This window comes from Cervus elaphus, chromosome 17 (assembly GCF_910594005.1).
Source record: "Cervus elaphus chromosome 17, mCerEla1.1, whole genome shotgun sequence".
Lineage (NCBI taxonomy): Eukaryota > Metazoa > Chordata > Mammalia > Artiodactyla > Cervidae > Cervus > Cervus elaphus.
In genome coordinates this window covers 14,488,647-14,504,904 of record NC_057831.1, presented here as the reverse complement: position 1 = coordinate 14,504,904, position 16,258 = coordinate 14,488,647, and the positions used below count along the sequence as shown (strand labels likewise).

Genomic DNA, 16,258 nt, shown 5'->3' with positions numbered 1-16,258 from the left:
CTGAACGTAACATCTGTGAAAGATGAATTATTCATGCAAGTTATGTCAGTCTATAAAGTATTTTCTTTCCTTAAATTAAAAAAAATATTATCAAAAGATTAGTAGTCCAGTGGAGAATCAACTATAAAGTGGGAATCATACTCTTTTGGGTAGTTTGCATGTCAAATGTGGGCTTTACAGATCTCCTTAGGGAAATAGGAAAATTTGAGACCCCCAGCCTTAAGGTGCATGTAATACTAATTATATAGTATAGAGAAAGATAATCTTAAAATGAAGCTAATTAAAATTTTAAAATAATAATCAAAATGCATCATACTACAAACTTGATCCCTGTTTTTTTGTAGTTGAAAGGTCGAGAAAATATTGCTTTGCCCAAAGCTTTATTCTTAGTTTCTATTATGTATTTATGCAGAAATTGAGGTGTGTATCTTTGTAATCAAATCCATTCATTCCGTTTTTAAAGTTTTTAGCCTTTCTAATAACATAGACCACACCAGAGGTGCTATTGGCAAAATAAACCAGTTCCTCTCTGTCCATATTCCTTGGGTTAATCTCTCCAGCTTGCTTTGAAGACCTTTGTACAGGACTATATATTACCTGTACTGTTCATTCATTCATCACTCAGACATGGCTCTGCTTGTATAAATGACACAAATTCTGGACCCAGAAAACACTAGAGGGTAGAATTTAAAATCAGCCCTATTTTCTTTGAGCTTAATTGTAGGGAAGAATCTGTTGGAATTACAACAGACAAAACATTATCAATTTTTGTCTCTATACCATACTGTTTTAAATAAGCACATTTCCCTTTATAATCCACATTTTTAGTTAAGTGTGCATCAGCATTTTAACACATTGAGAATATGCCATATTCTAAAATCTTTGTTAAATGAAATTCTTTAAAAAATCAGTATCATTCTAAAGAACTCTAGTATATTCTATAAAGTATAATGGTATCTTGGGCTTAGAGACATAGGACACTACAAAATTGACTGCTCCATGTCAATGTATGACAAACACCACTACAATATTGTAAACTAATTAGCCTCCAACTAATAAAAATAAATGGAAAAAAAAATAAAGATAAATGATTAAAAAAAAAATTGACTGCTCCAAAGTAAGGGATAAAAACTTCTTTTCATTCATGTTGATGTTCGATAGGAACCAACGCAATACTGTAAAGCAATTATCCTTCATTTAAAAATAAATATATTAAAAAACTTTAAAAAAAAACAAGCAAACTTTTCTTCATAGCTAGAGAATATCTTTTTGCTTTAGAGCAGAGTTTCACAAACTTTAGCCTGCATCACCTGCATGACTTGTTAAATCACCTGTTTCTGGGCCACACCTCAGAGCTTCTGACTCAATTCTGATGAGGGACCTGAGAATTTTCATTTCTTACAGATTCTCAGGTAATGCTGATGTTGCTGATCTAGGGACCACACTTTGAGAACCTCTGCTTTAGAGAGAATGTAAGAGAAAATTGAGTGTAAGAATATTGCAATAAGAGTGTCTAAATACAGATTCAACTACATGTAATAAATCAGTTGTCTGTGACCTTAAAAAGAGCATGGAAACAGAAGCCTTCCTTTGCTCATAGGAGGTTACTTTTGATGAAAAGTTCACATATATGTTGGTACTGTGTATCTATCAAAAGAACTTGCTTACTTTCCTCAAAATTGTCAACTAAGCATAGTAATTTCATATAAGCTGACAGGTATCAAATGCTGTAAGGTAAAAACTTGTTAAAAGTCATATCATTTATTTTGCTGTCTATTAGATATTATATGCTTTGGAGACTTTTCAAAGAAAACAAACCATTTAATCAGTGATTTGCTTTCATTGTCAATGAGGCTGTTCTTTATAGTCACACCATGCCAGATTATAACAGATCTTAAAGGAAAATTTATATTATCTTTGAGATTAAAAAAGTTTTTATTTGTCTGTATTCAGTTAACTCAATTTAGGTTTATATTGTAGGGAATCCTGACAGATAGCTTCACACTAATTTCTATATTTTCATATATTTTTGTGGGAAAGTTTTAGAGTAAGAAAAATTCATAATTAAAATTTAGTTTTTCTGAATGCCTAAGTCATTTGATAAGATCTATAACATTATTTGCTATATTAAATTTAGGTAGCCATCACTACCAATTAACAAAAATTATTAAAACTTAGAATATTTTATAATTTATAATTGTAGGTAAAATGCTGGAATTTATGTAAAACAGATTGATTATTTTGTCATGTGTGTGAGCATATTCCAAAAGCGTCATTTTAAGGATTGTTGAAGGGGAATGCGGGCCCTTCTCCATGTATGATTCTTGTCGATGGTGGCTTGTTAAGATACAGATTTCTTGTGTGAGAACAGTGAATGTTGGGTGAATCAGTAGGAACTGTGCTTATTATAGTTGAATACTCCCTTTTGATAACCAAAAAAAGAGCATAGGAATCCCAGATGTATAATGTAAATTCTGAATTTTGTACTCAAATTATGTCTTCTCCTACTTCTTTGTAAGAACCTAATGCATGGCGAATGCAGAATAGTCTGTTACTATAGCATCATGGGTTACTGCACAGTAGCTTGCCTTTGACAAACTTCTGACAAGTTATTTGGAAATGGAGCAGTAAGGTCATTGTTGAATTGAGAAAGTAGGAAACTCTGAAAAGCTCCAAGGAACCACCACTGAGTCAATATTTACAGACTCATAGGTTATGGAGATGTGTGCCTCTATGGGTTCCTATGCATTCTCTACATAAACAGTGAGATCCATGGGAGGCTTACCTTCCTATGGCACTGTGCCACGATTGGTAGGCAGTGGCCTTCATTCAAGAAGAATTCCAGAGCACCAGCAGGAGCACTTCAAGTGTTTTAAATAGAACTATGTGATGGATACAAAAACAGTCAACACATGGTTCTTTGTTCAGCAGTGATAGAAGTGTGGTCTCTACTGAGTCAGTTCTTGGTGTGATTTTAAGCCTTGCCTTGACCATGTAGCTCCTTGGCTTGGTTCTTTGGTCTCCTGGATTTAGTGGTGTGAAGATCTCATCAAGACCTCAGTTCTACCTTCGCTCCAGACCCCAGAGAATAATTTTTTTCTTATGGCTGAAATCCTGTTAAGGTCTAAATAAGCTGATTCTCCTGAAGCAGAATCCATCCAAAAGGCTTAATGTGAAAATTTTTTAGCTAGTATTTGTTGTGAACTATAAATGCCATATCTTTGCAGAGTGTTCAAAATATGAACATGTGCTATTTCTGCAAGGATATGTGGCTTGAGAAATCTCCCCTATTTAATTTTCTCTATCAACATGTGTTGACAGAGAAACATTTGTCTATCAACTCTTGTTCCTCATATAAGTGTACGTTTTTAGATCTTTATTATCGTCTCTGTATATAAAATTATTAAAATAAGAATGCTGCTGCTGCTGCTAAGTCGCTTCAGTCGTGTCCGACTCTGTGTGACCCCATAGACTGCAGCCCACCAGGCTCCCCTGTCTCTGGGATTCTCCAGGCAAGAACACTGGAGTGGGTTACCATTTCCTTCTCCAATGCAGGAAAGTGAAAAGTGAAAGCGAAGTCACTCAGTCCTGTCCGACTCTTAGCGACCCCTTGGACTGCAGCCTACCAGGCTCCTCTGTCCATGGGATTTTCCAGGCAAGAGCACTGGAGTGGGGTGCCATTGCTTTCTCCGAATGACTGTTCTAATAATAGAACAAAGTGACTTTAAAATGTGTATTTGGTTTTTGATTTTACAAAGAAAACTGGCTTATGTTATTTATGTTTTACCACAGCTTTAAAAACAGCAGGCTGAGTTCTAGCATAGGTGATACCTCCAGACAGCTGAGGGACCTTACGGAGCGTGGGGAGAGAACTCGTGGTCAGCTGCAGCTCTGTAACTTTCACCTTCGTTCAGTGGAGCCCACAGTGTTTGAGCTCCCTGGCAGTTATAGAGAAAGGAAAAGGTGACTTCATTAGAAGGATGTCCAGGGAGCTGAGTGTGGCTTGGAAGAGATTCCAGATGCCGAAGAACTGCAGCCCAATTGTAATATCTTGCACTTCGACTCTTAATTGTAAAAAGTCTTTTCATGTGTTATTTAATTTTATTTTTATAATTATGTGAATCAGCAATGATTATCCTTATGTTGGATATGGGGGAAATTGAGGTTCAAATAGGAAAACCAAGGTCTCATCATCAATTAGTGATGGAGCTACGGATGCATGGCCATATGCTATGGACCCCTTCCTTCCACTAATCTTCAGGATACTTCACTGTTTCTCATTGAGCTGTTGCTACACCTCTGTCTCCTCTAAGGAGGTTACCTCCCACCAGAGCCAGGTCTATGGCTTAATGCCATCCATTCTCTCCTGGTCTGGTCACTCAGATGCTAGGAATATTGAAAGGATTCCACAAAAGCTAGACAACTGGCACATAAAGGAATTCATTAGCACTGTGATACTCAGCCATCCATTTTTTAGAGTGTTCTTTAATCAAACAATTTTTTACAAATGGAATATTTTATACTTTCTGAAATATAGTTTGTGATTTTTTTTTGATTCACTTGTCTAGTCCACATTATTCTACTTTTTCTTGGAATTTCTTGATTTCAGTTTTTTTTTAATGAGGCCTTCAGGAACACTGTAGTTTTTATTTTGTTTCAATGGTGAGTCCAAATAAGATATTCTGATTTGATATTCTTGATACCATATTTTACTGAATTTAGTTCTGTTTTCCTTGAATCCTTTTGCCTATTTTATGATCACTACTCTTTGTTCGTTAAATCCTAGTAGTTTTATTCTAGAAGAAGACTTTTCAATTTGTAACACAAACATGATTACACTGCTATTTTATTAACTTTTAGACACACTATGACCAGTAATGCCAGTTGCAAGATTAAATAACCATCGATACCCCACCAGAATTACAGGGGTTCATATACCCACAGTGCTTCCCAGGTGGCTCAGTTAGTAAAGAATCTGCCTGCCAATGCAGGAGATGTGGGTTCAATCCCTGGGTTGAGAAGATCCCCTGGAGGAAATGGCAACCCACTCCAGTGTTCTTGCCTGGGAATTACCATGAACAGAGGAGCCCGGGGGCTATAGTGCATGGGGTTGCAAAAGAGTCGGACACAACTTAGTAACAAACAACAACAACAACTGCTATATGCAATGATAAATATCTGTTCAGGTATGGCTCCCAATAGTTTTTTCCTCACTGGCACTCACCCATTGTCTCATAGTTTGGATTGGACTGTAAAGAGGCAGAAAGCCTACACAGTTGGCCTACATGCCCGCTACACTGAATTGCTTCCATATAACCACATAGCCATTCTTGGCTCTCCAGACAAAAACTCAGAATGGGACATTCCATTCTGTCACACACACACACACAGTATAAAATGGGGTCCATGATCACACATTTCAAAAAATGTTTTATTTTCAGCTTTTTTCCCAAATATATACATATGATTCTTAATAGGGGTTGGTTTTTTATAGGAAAATTGCTATAATAATACAAATTCTCTGATGTTAAGATGATGACATATACTTGCATTTGACTGGAGGTAAGATTGAAGTCCGGATTTTTTTTTTTTTTACTCTGAAAATCAATTTATTGGGTGATTACAAGTTTGCAGGAGTATCTGCATTCTGCAGCATTCCAAGTTAAATGAAGGTAATATACTTTCTCCAGTTCTCTACCCTCCAGTATGCTTGGAGAGATGTTGAGGATTGATGATACATTTAAAAATTGCCTTGAATGGAATTGTCTCAGATCCCAGTAGAATTCTAACATTAAATTTACTGGTCTGCAAAATACATATACACATATCTGAAAAGACATGGTAATATTTTCATTTGTAGTAAAATAAAGCAAATTTCAAATTTTTGTCATAAAATTAATACACATACTTTGTCTTTCTGTTCATCTTTCTGGAGACAGGTGAGGTGGAAAGATTGAGTGCTAGTTGTCCTTTTTTCCTGAAACTTGAATGAATTAAGGCATAAGCATCATCAAATCTAACTCTTTGGTAGATGTCCCATTTATTTATCCCTTCACAAGCCTATCCAACTCCTATATTACTGCATTTTAAATTTGTAGTAAGGTAAAAATTTAAATTTGTAGTAAGGGAGAAGAGCAAAATGGCAAAGATAGCTCCAAATTTCTCTTAATAAATGTGGAGTTTGAATTTCACAGAGGACTCCCCTTTTCTCCCCTCTCATTCTGAGGCAATGTGGAGGATAAGGTACTCTGGCAGTAAGTAGTTATAACAGCATTGCAGCAGTTTGCCTCTTATTTCAGATCTGAGGGCTCAGTGTGTACATCCCACAGCAGCTTAGATGCTAGGTGAACCTTCAGGAAGACCTCAAAACAACGATCCTTCAAGGCAAAGATCACAGAACAAAATTGACACTGTAATTGTCAAATATGTAATTGCAATTGGAGAAAAATATGCAATTACAATTGTAATTTTGAAAATATGACACTAAATAAAACTTGCCAATAGAAAATTGTTGGAAGTAATCCTTTACTCCTTCCCTCACATACTCAGCAGGTATTTGGGAATTCATGTGTGCTCTGTAGTGTTTGCTAGAGATATGATGATTTGGTAGAGACAAGGGTGATGGAGTCTGAGGAAAGGATGACTGAACTGATCTTTTTTTTTTTAAACTTATAAATAATTTTTCAAATTTTCTTTTTTTCCCAATTTTTATTAAGGTATAAATGATGAATAAAATTGTGAGTTAGTTGAAGTGTGCCACGTGATAATTGGTTGTATATATTCTTTGTGAAAGGATTCCCCCCCCAAGCCATCAAGTTAATTAACAATCCATCACCTCAAATATCTCTTCCTTCCTTTCATCCTTCCTTCCTTCCTTCCTCTCTGTCTTCCTTCCTTACCTTCTTTCTTCCTTCCTTCATCCCTCCCTGCCTTCTCTTCTTTATTTTCTTTCTTCCCTTCCTTCCTTCTTTTATTAGAACATTTAAATTCTATTCTCTTAGCAAATTTACATTATACAAGTGTTATCAGCTATAATCACCCTGTTATACTTTAGATCCTCAAACTTTCTTCACCTTATAATTGAAAATTCATACCCTTTTACCAACCTCTATTTCTCCCATCCCCCAGCTCCTGGCAACTACTTTTCTACCCTCTGTTTCTATGAGTTTGGCTGTTTTTTTTTTTTTTTTAGATTGCACATGTAAGTGATACCATGTGATATTTCTCTTTCTCTGTCTGACTAACTTCATTTAGCATGATTTCCTCCAGTGACCTGTTCTCTTAAAGAAAGGGGTTAATATTAGGGATAAGAGGAGATCATGTGTGCTACAGCAAGATGAAATAGTGCGTGCATGAGCCTAAAATAAATCTGAGGGTTAAAACATGAAGGGGAAAATGAGATATATATGAGGCCTGAGGGAGAAAGTCAGATCCTATGGGACCCTGTGAACCACGTTGAGGGTTTTGTTTTAAGCCATGTATCCTAAGCCCAGTATGAGATGGAGATGGGAGATAACATAAGACTTAGATTTTGAAAATGTCACCTGGTATGGTTCAGAGAACAACTGGGAGGGAGACAGGACAGATGCAAAGCAAACTGGAGATGATTGCAGAGGTCGACTCTAGCAAATAGGTGATATTAGCTTAGAGTGGAGTGCTTGCTGGTGCTTTGGGTGATGGAAGGAAACTGCTTTGAAAGAGATGTAGGACCTTGTTCATCACTTGGTCATGGTGGCATAAAGTAGGTGAGGAAGAGGATGGTGACAATGATGACTTTTGGATTTCTCGTCTGTCAACCGCTATGGGTGGTGATGCAGTCCATTGGTATAAAGGACGCTGGAAAAGGAAAAGGTTTTGTTTTTGTTGTCAGGGATGGGGGTGAGTAGTTAGACATCCAAGAGGAGATTTTAATGGGAAGCTTGAGCTGCAAGTCTGGAGTTCAGAGAATTCTGGAATGCAATGAAGACATTTATGGGTCATCTGACAGATGTAGTTACTGAAGCAGTGGACTTCAATGAGACTGCCAAAGCAGTGAAGCTGGGGAGAGGTGGAGGAGGGTCTAGGTTTTAAGGAAATGTTTCATATTGAAGAAAACTTGGGACATATGGCCAAAAAATGGGACAATGTTATAGTAATCGTCTTGAGGATTCTGGGTCCTTAATGTAAAGTGAGTGAAAAATAGCAAGTTTTGAAGAATTAGAATGAGAACCACTTAAGACCAGGGTAATGAGCACTTGATTTAAAGTTGGACAGACTTCAATTTAACAGTAATTAAGAGCATCAACTCAGGGGTCAGATAATCTGGAATCCTGATTCCTGCCTCACTGACTAACCTCGTGATTTTGGGCAAGTTCCTTATCATGTGTGTGTCTGGGTTTACTTATCTGTAAAACAGGAGTAACTATAGTACATAAAGCTAGGATTTTTGTGAGGTTTGAAGTATGTAGCACAATCCATGTTACACTGTTATTGTTACTTTTATTCTTTTTGTTGTGAGCTTCATGGGCATGGGGAGGATATTACTCTATGTGGGAAGCAATGGTTCAGTTGTTATTGATTCATTAGGTCTAAATTACTTTCCCTCTTTTTGTTATATTTATTGATTCATAGGAATAAAAGCATAGGGCACAATCTAAGTTTGCATTCACAAGTCAAGCATAGTGTAAAAGAAAGGAGAGCGGGGTAAGGAGTGCTGGAGGAAACCTGGGAACCACTGAAAATCAGTTAAAAAAAAAAAGAGAGAAGCCAGGAGAGAGTCAAAAATCTGAAACTATATCAAGGCCTTTTAAACAGATCAGAGATTTGCAACTTATACACCTACTTCAATCCTGATTAAAAAGCGATTCTTGTATCAGTGTGCACACCATGTATTGTATATAATGACAAGCATTCTAACAGTCATGAATTTGTTAGTTGTGCCAGTTTATAACTCAGACATTTGATAACTGGACCAATTGCAAAGACTTTGGAGATGGCCCATCTTTTCCTTTATTTTAATGTGTCATTCATTAGCAGTTAAACAGCAGTTTGGAGCTAGGTTCAGTATACTATAGAGAAGGAAATGGCAACCCGCTCCAGTTTTCTTGCCTGGAGAATTCCACAGACAGAGCAGCCTGGCAGGCACCAGTCCATGGGGCTACAAAGAGTCGGACACGACTGAGCGACTCCCACTCACTCCCTACTCAGTGTGTTACACCGTACATAGGTACTTTGGTGTTTTTTCTATTTTATGAAATTGTTTTGAAGAGCTTTTGACCTTCTATATTCACACTGTATTTTGTGCTTTAGCAAAAACAGTAGAGGCGATAGGATGGGGACAGTATTCTATTTTGAGGGTAAGTCTCTTGTGGATGAACTATTAAGTATTTGCTTTATTTTGGGGCTGTGAGTTCCTAGCATTCTCTCCTTATTATGCCCCTCACTAATTATTGTAGTTTAGCAGTGAAAGAGTAGTATTAGAGACAGCCTATCTCTAGCACTAATTATAGGAATCTGAGGTCCACAGAGTCAAGTGTCTTACCCAAAGTCATGTTGGTGTCACTTGTCTTCTGATATCTGGTTAAATACTCCCTGTGACTTGAGTGTCTAGCTATCTATCTTAACAAGTAACATGTGAATTTATTCTTATTGTAAACAATCAAAACAGTGCAAAAGTATACTTAAAAAGGGCTAATTCCCCTTTCCCAAGTGCCACGCCCTTCCTCAGAAGTAATTATTTTTCTGGTTTCTTTCTGTGCAGTTAAACTCTCTTTATACTATTGATACTATAATACTTCATAAGTAATTGCATTTTTATTGTCCCTTAATAGGATTTTTTAGGTGTGTGTGTCTGAAACTCTGGAAAGCACAAGGAAATTTATTGAGAATATTGTATTATTCCTCGCTGCATTATTTGTACAGAGATCAGCCATTTCTTCATTTTGTAGAGAGGAAATTGAGTTTAGATAACACTCATGGTCTCAAGTGATTTTGTTTATTTCCCAAACATTGACTAACTATATAACCTTAATTGAAGATGAAATTAACATCTACATTATGTCTTAATTTTTAAAACTTTCATATTTGGTACAATTCCTCATGATTCTTTTCAAGTGTTATTCTAACCAATATTTTTTTAAAAAATATTTATTTACATATTGTTGGCTGCGCTGGGTCTTTATTGCTGCATGCCGGCTTTCTCTGGTCGTAGGGAGTAGAGGGTTATTCTTCATTGCAGCACGTAGGCTTCTTACTGTTGTGGCTTCTCTTGTTGCAGAGCATGGGTTCTAGGTGCATGGGCTTCAGTAGATGCAGCTTGCAGGCTTAATTGCCCTGCAGCTTGAGGAATCTTCATGTCAGATTCTTAACCACTGGACCACCAGGGAAGTCCTCTAACTAATATCTTAAGTATTCACTTATTTCCTTATTTGGGAAAATTTGCAGCACCAAATATGCAAGAGGCCTGGGTTCAGTCCCTAGGTTGGGACCATCCCCTGGAGAGGGGAATGGCAACTCACTTCAGTGTTCTTGCCTGGAGAATCCCATGGACAGAGGAGCCTGGCAGACTACAGTGAATGGGGCCACAAAGAGTTAGATATGACTGAGTGACTAACGCACACACACACACAAGCAGTGCCCAATAATTTACTGCACATGTAAAATACTACAAATTTATATGTGAATATATTACACCATTGGGGCTTCCCAGGTGGCACTAGTGGTGAAGAACCTGCTCGCCAATACAGGTAGACATAAGAGATGTGGGTTCGATTGCTGGGTCTGGAAGATCTCCTGGAGAAGGGCATGGCAACCCACTCCAGTGTTCTTGCCCGGAGAATCCCATGGACAGAGGAGCCTGGTGGGCTACAGTCCATAGGGTCACAAAGAGTCAGACACGACTGAAGCGACTTAGCACTAGAATATATTACAGTGTTAACTATAGCTAAACTACTTATGTGTTATAACTGAAATCTTTGGATTATTTCTACTTTTTATGTCCACTCTTGAATCCATGAAAGCAAATACATGTTTTTAAGATATTAAAATTGCCCATGACTCATTTTGACATTGCATAGGTAGGCAGCATAGTGAAGTGGATGAGAATACAAATTCTGAAGTGAGATTGTCAAACTCTTCTACTTTCTACTCATGTAACCATGCTTCAGTGTCTTCCTCTCTAAAGTTAAAGTGAAGTCGCTCAGTCATGTCTGACTTTTTGCGACCCCATGGACTATAGCGTACCGGGTTCCTCTGTCCATGGGTTTTCCAGGCAAGCATACCGGAGTGGGTTCCATTTCCTTCTCCAGGAGATCTTCCTGACCCAGGGACTAAACCTGGGTCTTCCACATTGTAGGCAGACGCTTTACCGTCTGAGCCACCAGGAAAGTCTTCCTCTCTAAAATGGGCATAATAATAATAGTACCTCCCTCATAGAAGTTGTTGTGAGAATTAAACTAGTTAATTCATGTATAGCACTTAGAATGATGCCTGGCATAGGAACTCAATGACTGTTAGCTGTCATTATTGCTAGATTCAGTGACAGTGGGTTTGTGTAATAACAGCCACTCTGCATACTCACTGCTGACTGTTCTTAGCACAGTGAAGAATGTAAAAAATCAGTTCATTGACGTAGATTAAGAGATTGCTACTAACAGTGAAATCTGTAGTTCACATGACTGGCTTTTTCCACATGCTCTTCAGAACACTGCCATTTGGCTCCATGGTTATTCTAAGCATAGACGCAGCAGTAATTTACTTGGTTAAGTAATTGAATGATCAGCTCTTTTAGCGTATAAACATTGATTACCTAGAGACCCTTGCAGCTTCACACTAATGGATTAAAGAATGAGAATTCTCATTTTAGATATTCTGGATAATAAACATGGAAGTACAAATAGCAAAATGTGGTTATAACGAAATGTGATTATTTTTGAAAATCACTTTCAGGGCCAAATTCCTAATGTCGAAAATTCTAAATAGAAAAACCATAAACGTTATAAGTATGGTTTACATTTTTCATATAGTACAATAATAAAAAATCTTTTCAAAAATATCTAAAATATAGTGCTAGTACACCTTAGTTGGAGAAGGCAATGGCAACCCACTCCAGTACTCTTGGCTGGAAAATCCCATGGATGGAGGAGCTTGGTGGGCTGCAGTCCGTGGGGTCGCTCAGAGTCGGACACGACTGAGTGACTTCACTTTCACTTTTCATTTTCACGCATTGGAGAAGGAAATGGCAACCCACTCCAGTGTTCTTGCCTGAAGAATCCCAGGGACGGGGGAGCCTGGTGGGCTGCCGTCTATGGGGTCACACAGAGTCGGACAGGACTGAAGCGACTTAGCAGTACACCTTAGTTAGAACAAGGTATCAATGTTGCTAAAGTCCCAAGTTGAAGGTATAGAGAAAGTTTAAATTCTTTAAAAAACATCCAGAGTGTTTGATTGATATAAACTGGTTTTCTTTAAAATTCCATACTACATCTATTATATGGGCAGATAGCACTTTTCAGAATTAATTTGTGGTACTTTTAAGGGTCGTTTTAGTCCTTTACTACTCATATTTTTGTATCTAACATTGTAGTATCATTTTAAATGATGTTTCAAGCATATATTTAAATTTATAAATTAAAATTTAATTTTAATAATGTAAAAATATTCAAATAGTAATATTAGACTGCTTATGAAGAAATATACCAGAAACCACTGAAACGTCAGTCTAAATGTTAAAATAGTAGAAGCATTCTCATTAAGTTCAGTTCAGTAGCTCAGTCATGTCCGACTCTTTGCGACCCCATGGACCGCAGCACGCCAAGCCTCCCTGTCCATCACCAACTCCTGGAGTCCACCCAAACCCATGTCCATTGAGTCAGTGATGCCATCCAACCATCTCATCCTCTGTCGTCCCCTTCTCCTCCTGCCCTCAATCTTTCCCAGCATCAGGGTCTTTTCAAATGAGTCAGCTCTTCGCATCAGATGGCCAAAGTATTGGAGTTTCAGCTTCAACATCAGTCCTTCCAATGAACACCCAGGACTGATCTCCTTTAGGATGGACTGGTTGGATCTCCTTGCAGTCCAAGGGACTCTCAAGAGTCTTCTCCAACACCACAGTTCAAAAGCATCAATTCTTCTGCACTCAGCTTTCTTTAGAGTTCAACTCTCACATCCATACCTGACACTGGAAAAACCACAGCCTTGACTAGATGGACCTTTGTTGGCAAAGTAATGTCTCTGCTTTTTAATATGCTGTCTAGGTTGGTCATATCTTTCCTTCCAAGGAGTAAGCGTCTTTTAATTTCATTGCTGCAGTCACCATCTGCAGTGATTTTTGAGCCCCCCAAAATAAAGTCTGTCACTCTTTCCACTGTTTCCCCATCTACTTGCCTTGAAGTGATGGGACCAGATGCCATGATCTTAGTTTTCTGACTGTTGAGTTTTAAGCCAACTTTTTCACTCTCCTCTTTCACTTTCATCAAGAGACTCTTTAGTTCTTCTTCACTTTCTGCCATAAGCGTGGTGTCATCTGCATATCTGAGGTTAAAAATGTTCCAGCTTGTACTTCCTCCAGCCCAGCATTTCTCTTGATGTACTCTGCATATAAGTTAAATAAGCAGGGTGACAATATAAAGCCTTGACGTACTCCTTTCCCTATTTGTAACCAGTCTGTTGTTCCATGTCCAGTTCTAACTGTTGTTTCTTGAGCTGCATACAGATTTCTCAGGCAGCAGGTTAGGTGGTCTGGTATTCCTGTCTCTTTAAGAATTTTCCACATTTTGTTGTGATCTGCACAGTCAAAGGCTTTGGCCTAGTCAATAAAGCAGAAGTAGATCTTTTCCAGGAGTTATCTTGCTTTTTCGGTGATCCAACAGATGTTGGCAATTTGATACCTGGTTCCTCTGCCTCTTCTAAATCCAGCTTGAGCGTCTGGAAGTTCATGTTCACGTACTGTTGAAGCCTGGTTTGGCGAATTTTGATTATTACTTTACTCTAGTGTGTGAGATGAGTGTAATTGTGCGGTAGTTTGAACATTCTTTGGCATTGCCTTTCTTTGGTATTGGAATGAAAACAAACTGACCTTTTCCAGTCCTGTGGCCTCTGCTGAGTTTTCCAAATTTGTTGGCATATTGAGTGTATCACTTTCACCGTATCATCTTTTAGAATTTGAAATAGCTCAACTGGAATTCTATCACTTCCACTAGCTTTGTTCGTAATGACACTTCCTAAGGCCCACTTGACTTCGAACTCCAGGATGTCTGGCTCTAGGTTAGTGGTCATACCATGGTGATTTCTGCTCATGAAGATTTTTTTTGTGTCATTTTTCTGTGTCTTCTTGCCCCCTAATCTTAATATCTTCTGCTTCTGTTAGGTCCATACCATTTCTGTCCTTTATTGAGCCCATCTTTGCATGAAATGTTCCCTTGGTATCTCTAATTTTCTTGAGGAGATCTCTAGTCTTGCATCTATTTCTCACTTCCACTGTATAATTGTATGGGACTTGATTTAGGTCATACCTGAATGATCTAGTGGTTTCCCCTACTTTCTTCAGTTTAAGTCTGAATTTGGCAATAAGGAGTTCATGATCTGAGCCACAGTCAGCTCCCGGTCTTGTTTTTGCTGACTGTATAGAGCTTCTCCATCTTTTGGCTGCAAAGAATATAATCAATCTGATTTCAGTGTTGACCATCTGGTGATGTCCATGTGTAGAGTCTTCTCTTGTGTTGTTGCAAGAGGGTGTTTGCTATGACAAGTGCATTCTCTTGGCAAAACTCTGTTAGCCTTTGCCCTGCTTCATTCTGTACTCCAAGGCCAAGTTTACCTCTTACACCAGGTGTTTCTTGACTTCCTGCTTTTGCATTCCAGTCCCCTATAATGAAAAGGACATCTTTTTTGGCTGTTAGTTCTAGAAGGTTTTGTAGGTTTTCATAGGACCATTCAACTTCAGCTTCTTCAGCATTACTGGTCAGGGCATAGACTTGGAACACCGTGATATTGAATGGTTTGCCTTGGAAATGAACAGAGATCATTCTGTCATTTTTGAGGTTGCATCTAAGTACTGCATTTCGGACTCTTCTGTTGACTATGATGGCTACGCCATTTCTTCTAAGGGATTCTTGCCCACAGTAGTTGATATAATGGTCATCTGGGTTAAATTCCCCCGTTCCAGTCCATTTTCGTTCACTGATTCCTAAAATGTCGATGTTCACTCTTGCCATCTCCTGTGTGACCACTTTCAATTTGCCTTGATTCATGGACCTAACATTCCAGGTTCCTATGCAATCTAGCTCCTTACAGCATCCGACTTTACTTCTATTACCAGTCACATCCACAACTGGGTGTTGTTTTTGCTTTGGCTCCGTCTCTTCATTCTTTCTGGAGTTATTTCTCCACTGAGCTCTGGTAACATATTGGGCACCTACTGACCTGGGAAGTTCATCTTTCAGTGTCCTATCTTTTGCCTTTTCATACTGTTGATGGGGTTCTCAAGGCAAGAATGCTGAAGTGGCTTGCCATTCCCTTCTCCAGTGGACCACGTTTTGTTAGAACTCTCCACCATGACCCGTCCGTCTTGGGTGGCCCTACATGGAATGGCTCATAGTTTCATTGAGTTAGACAAGGCTGTGGTCCATGTGATCAGATGGTTGGTTTTCTGTGATTGTGCTTTTCAGTCTGTCTGCCCTCTGATGGAAAATGATAAGAGGCTTATGGAAGCTTCCTGATGGCAGAGACTGACTGATGGGGAAACTGGGGGTTGCCACAAGCACAGGAACCTGGCGGATTTTACTTTACTTCTGAGTGAGAGAGAGAAGGCAATGAAATATGTTTAATTAACCCAGGAAAACTGCATGCAGGGCTGTAGCCTTCCTGAGAGACGCTGTAGTCTATTGGTTATGAACCCCTAGTCTGTGACTTACTATTTGTATGACCTTGGGCTTGTTACTGAAACTCTCATTGACTCCATATTCTCAACTTTAAAATAGGGATAATTGTATTTACTGCACACGGTAAATATAAAGATGAAGTGGGTTAGTACATGTAAAGTGCTTAGAACAAGTACCTGGTACACAATAAACGCAATATCCTGCTGCTGTTTGTTTAGTCACTAGTCATGTCCAGCTCTTTGCCACCCTGTGAACTGAGTCCACCAGGCTCCTTTCTGTCCATGGGATTTCCCAGACAAGAATATTGGAGAGGGCTGTGGTTTCCTTCTTCAGGCGATTGTCCCAGTCCAGGGATCGAACCCATGTCTCCTGCTCGGCAGGCTGATTCTTTACTGCTGACC

General features: G+C 38.6%; 1 protein-coding gene across 50 annotated transcripts in view; it reads left to right on the top strand.

Moving 5' to 3' along the window:
• The window catches only part of ANK2 (ankyrin 2), a 684,658-nt gene that overhangs the window by 502,294 nt on the left and 166,106 nt on the right, over positions 1-16,258 (top strand). The window lies entirely within an intron of this gene.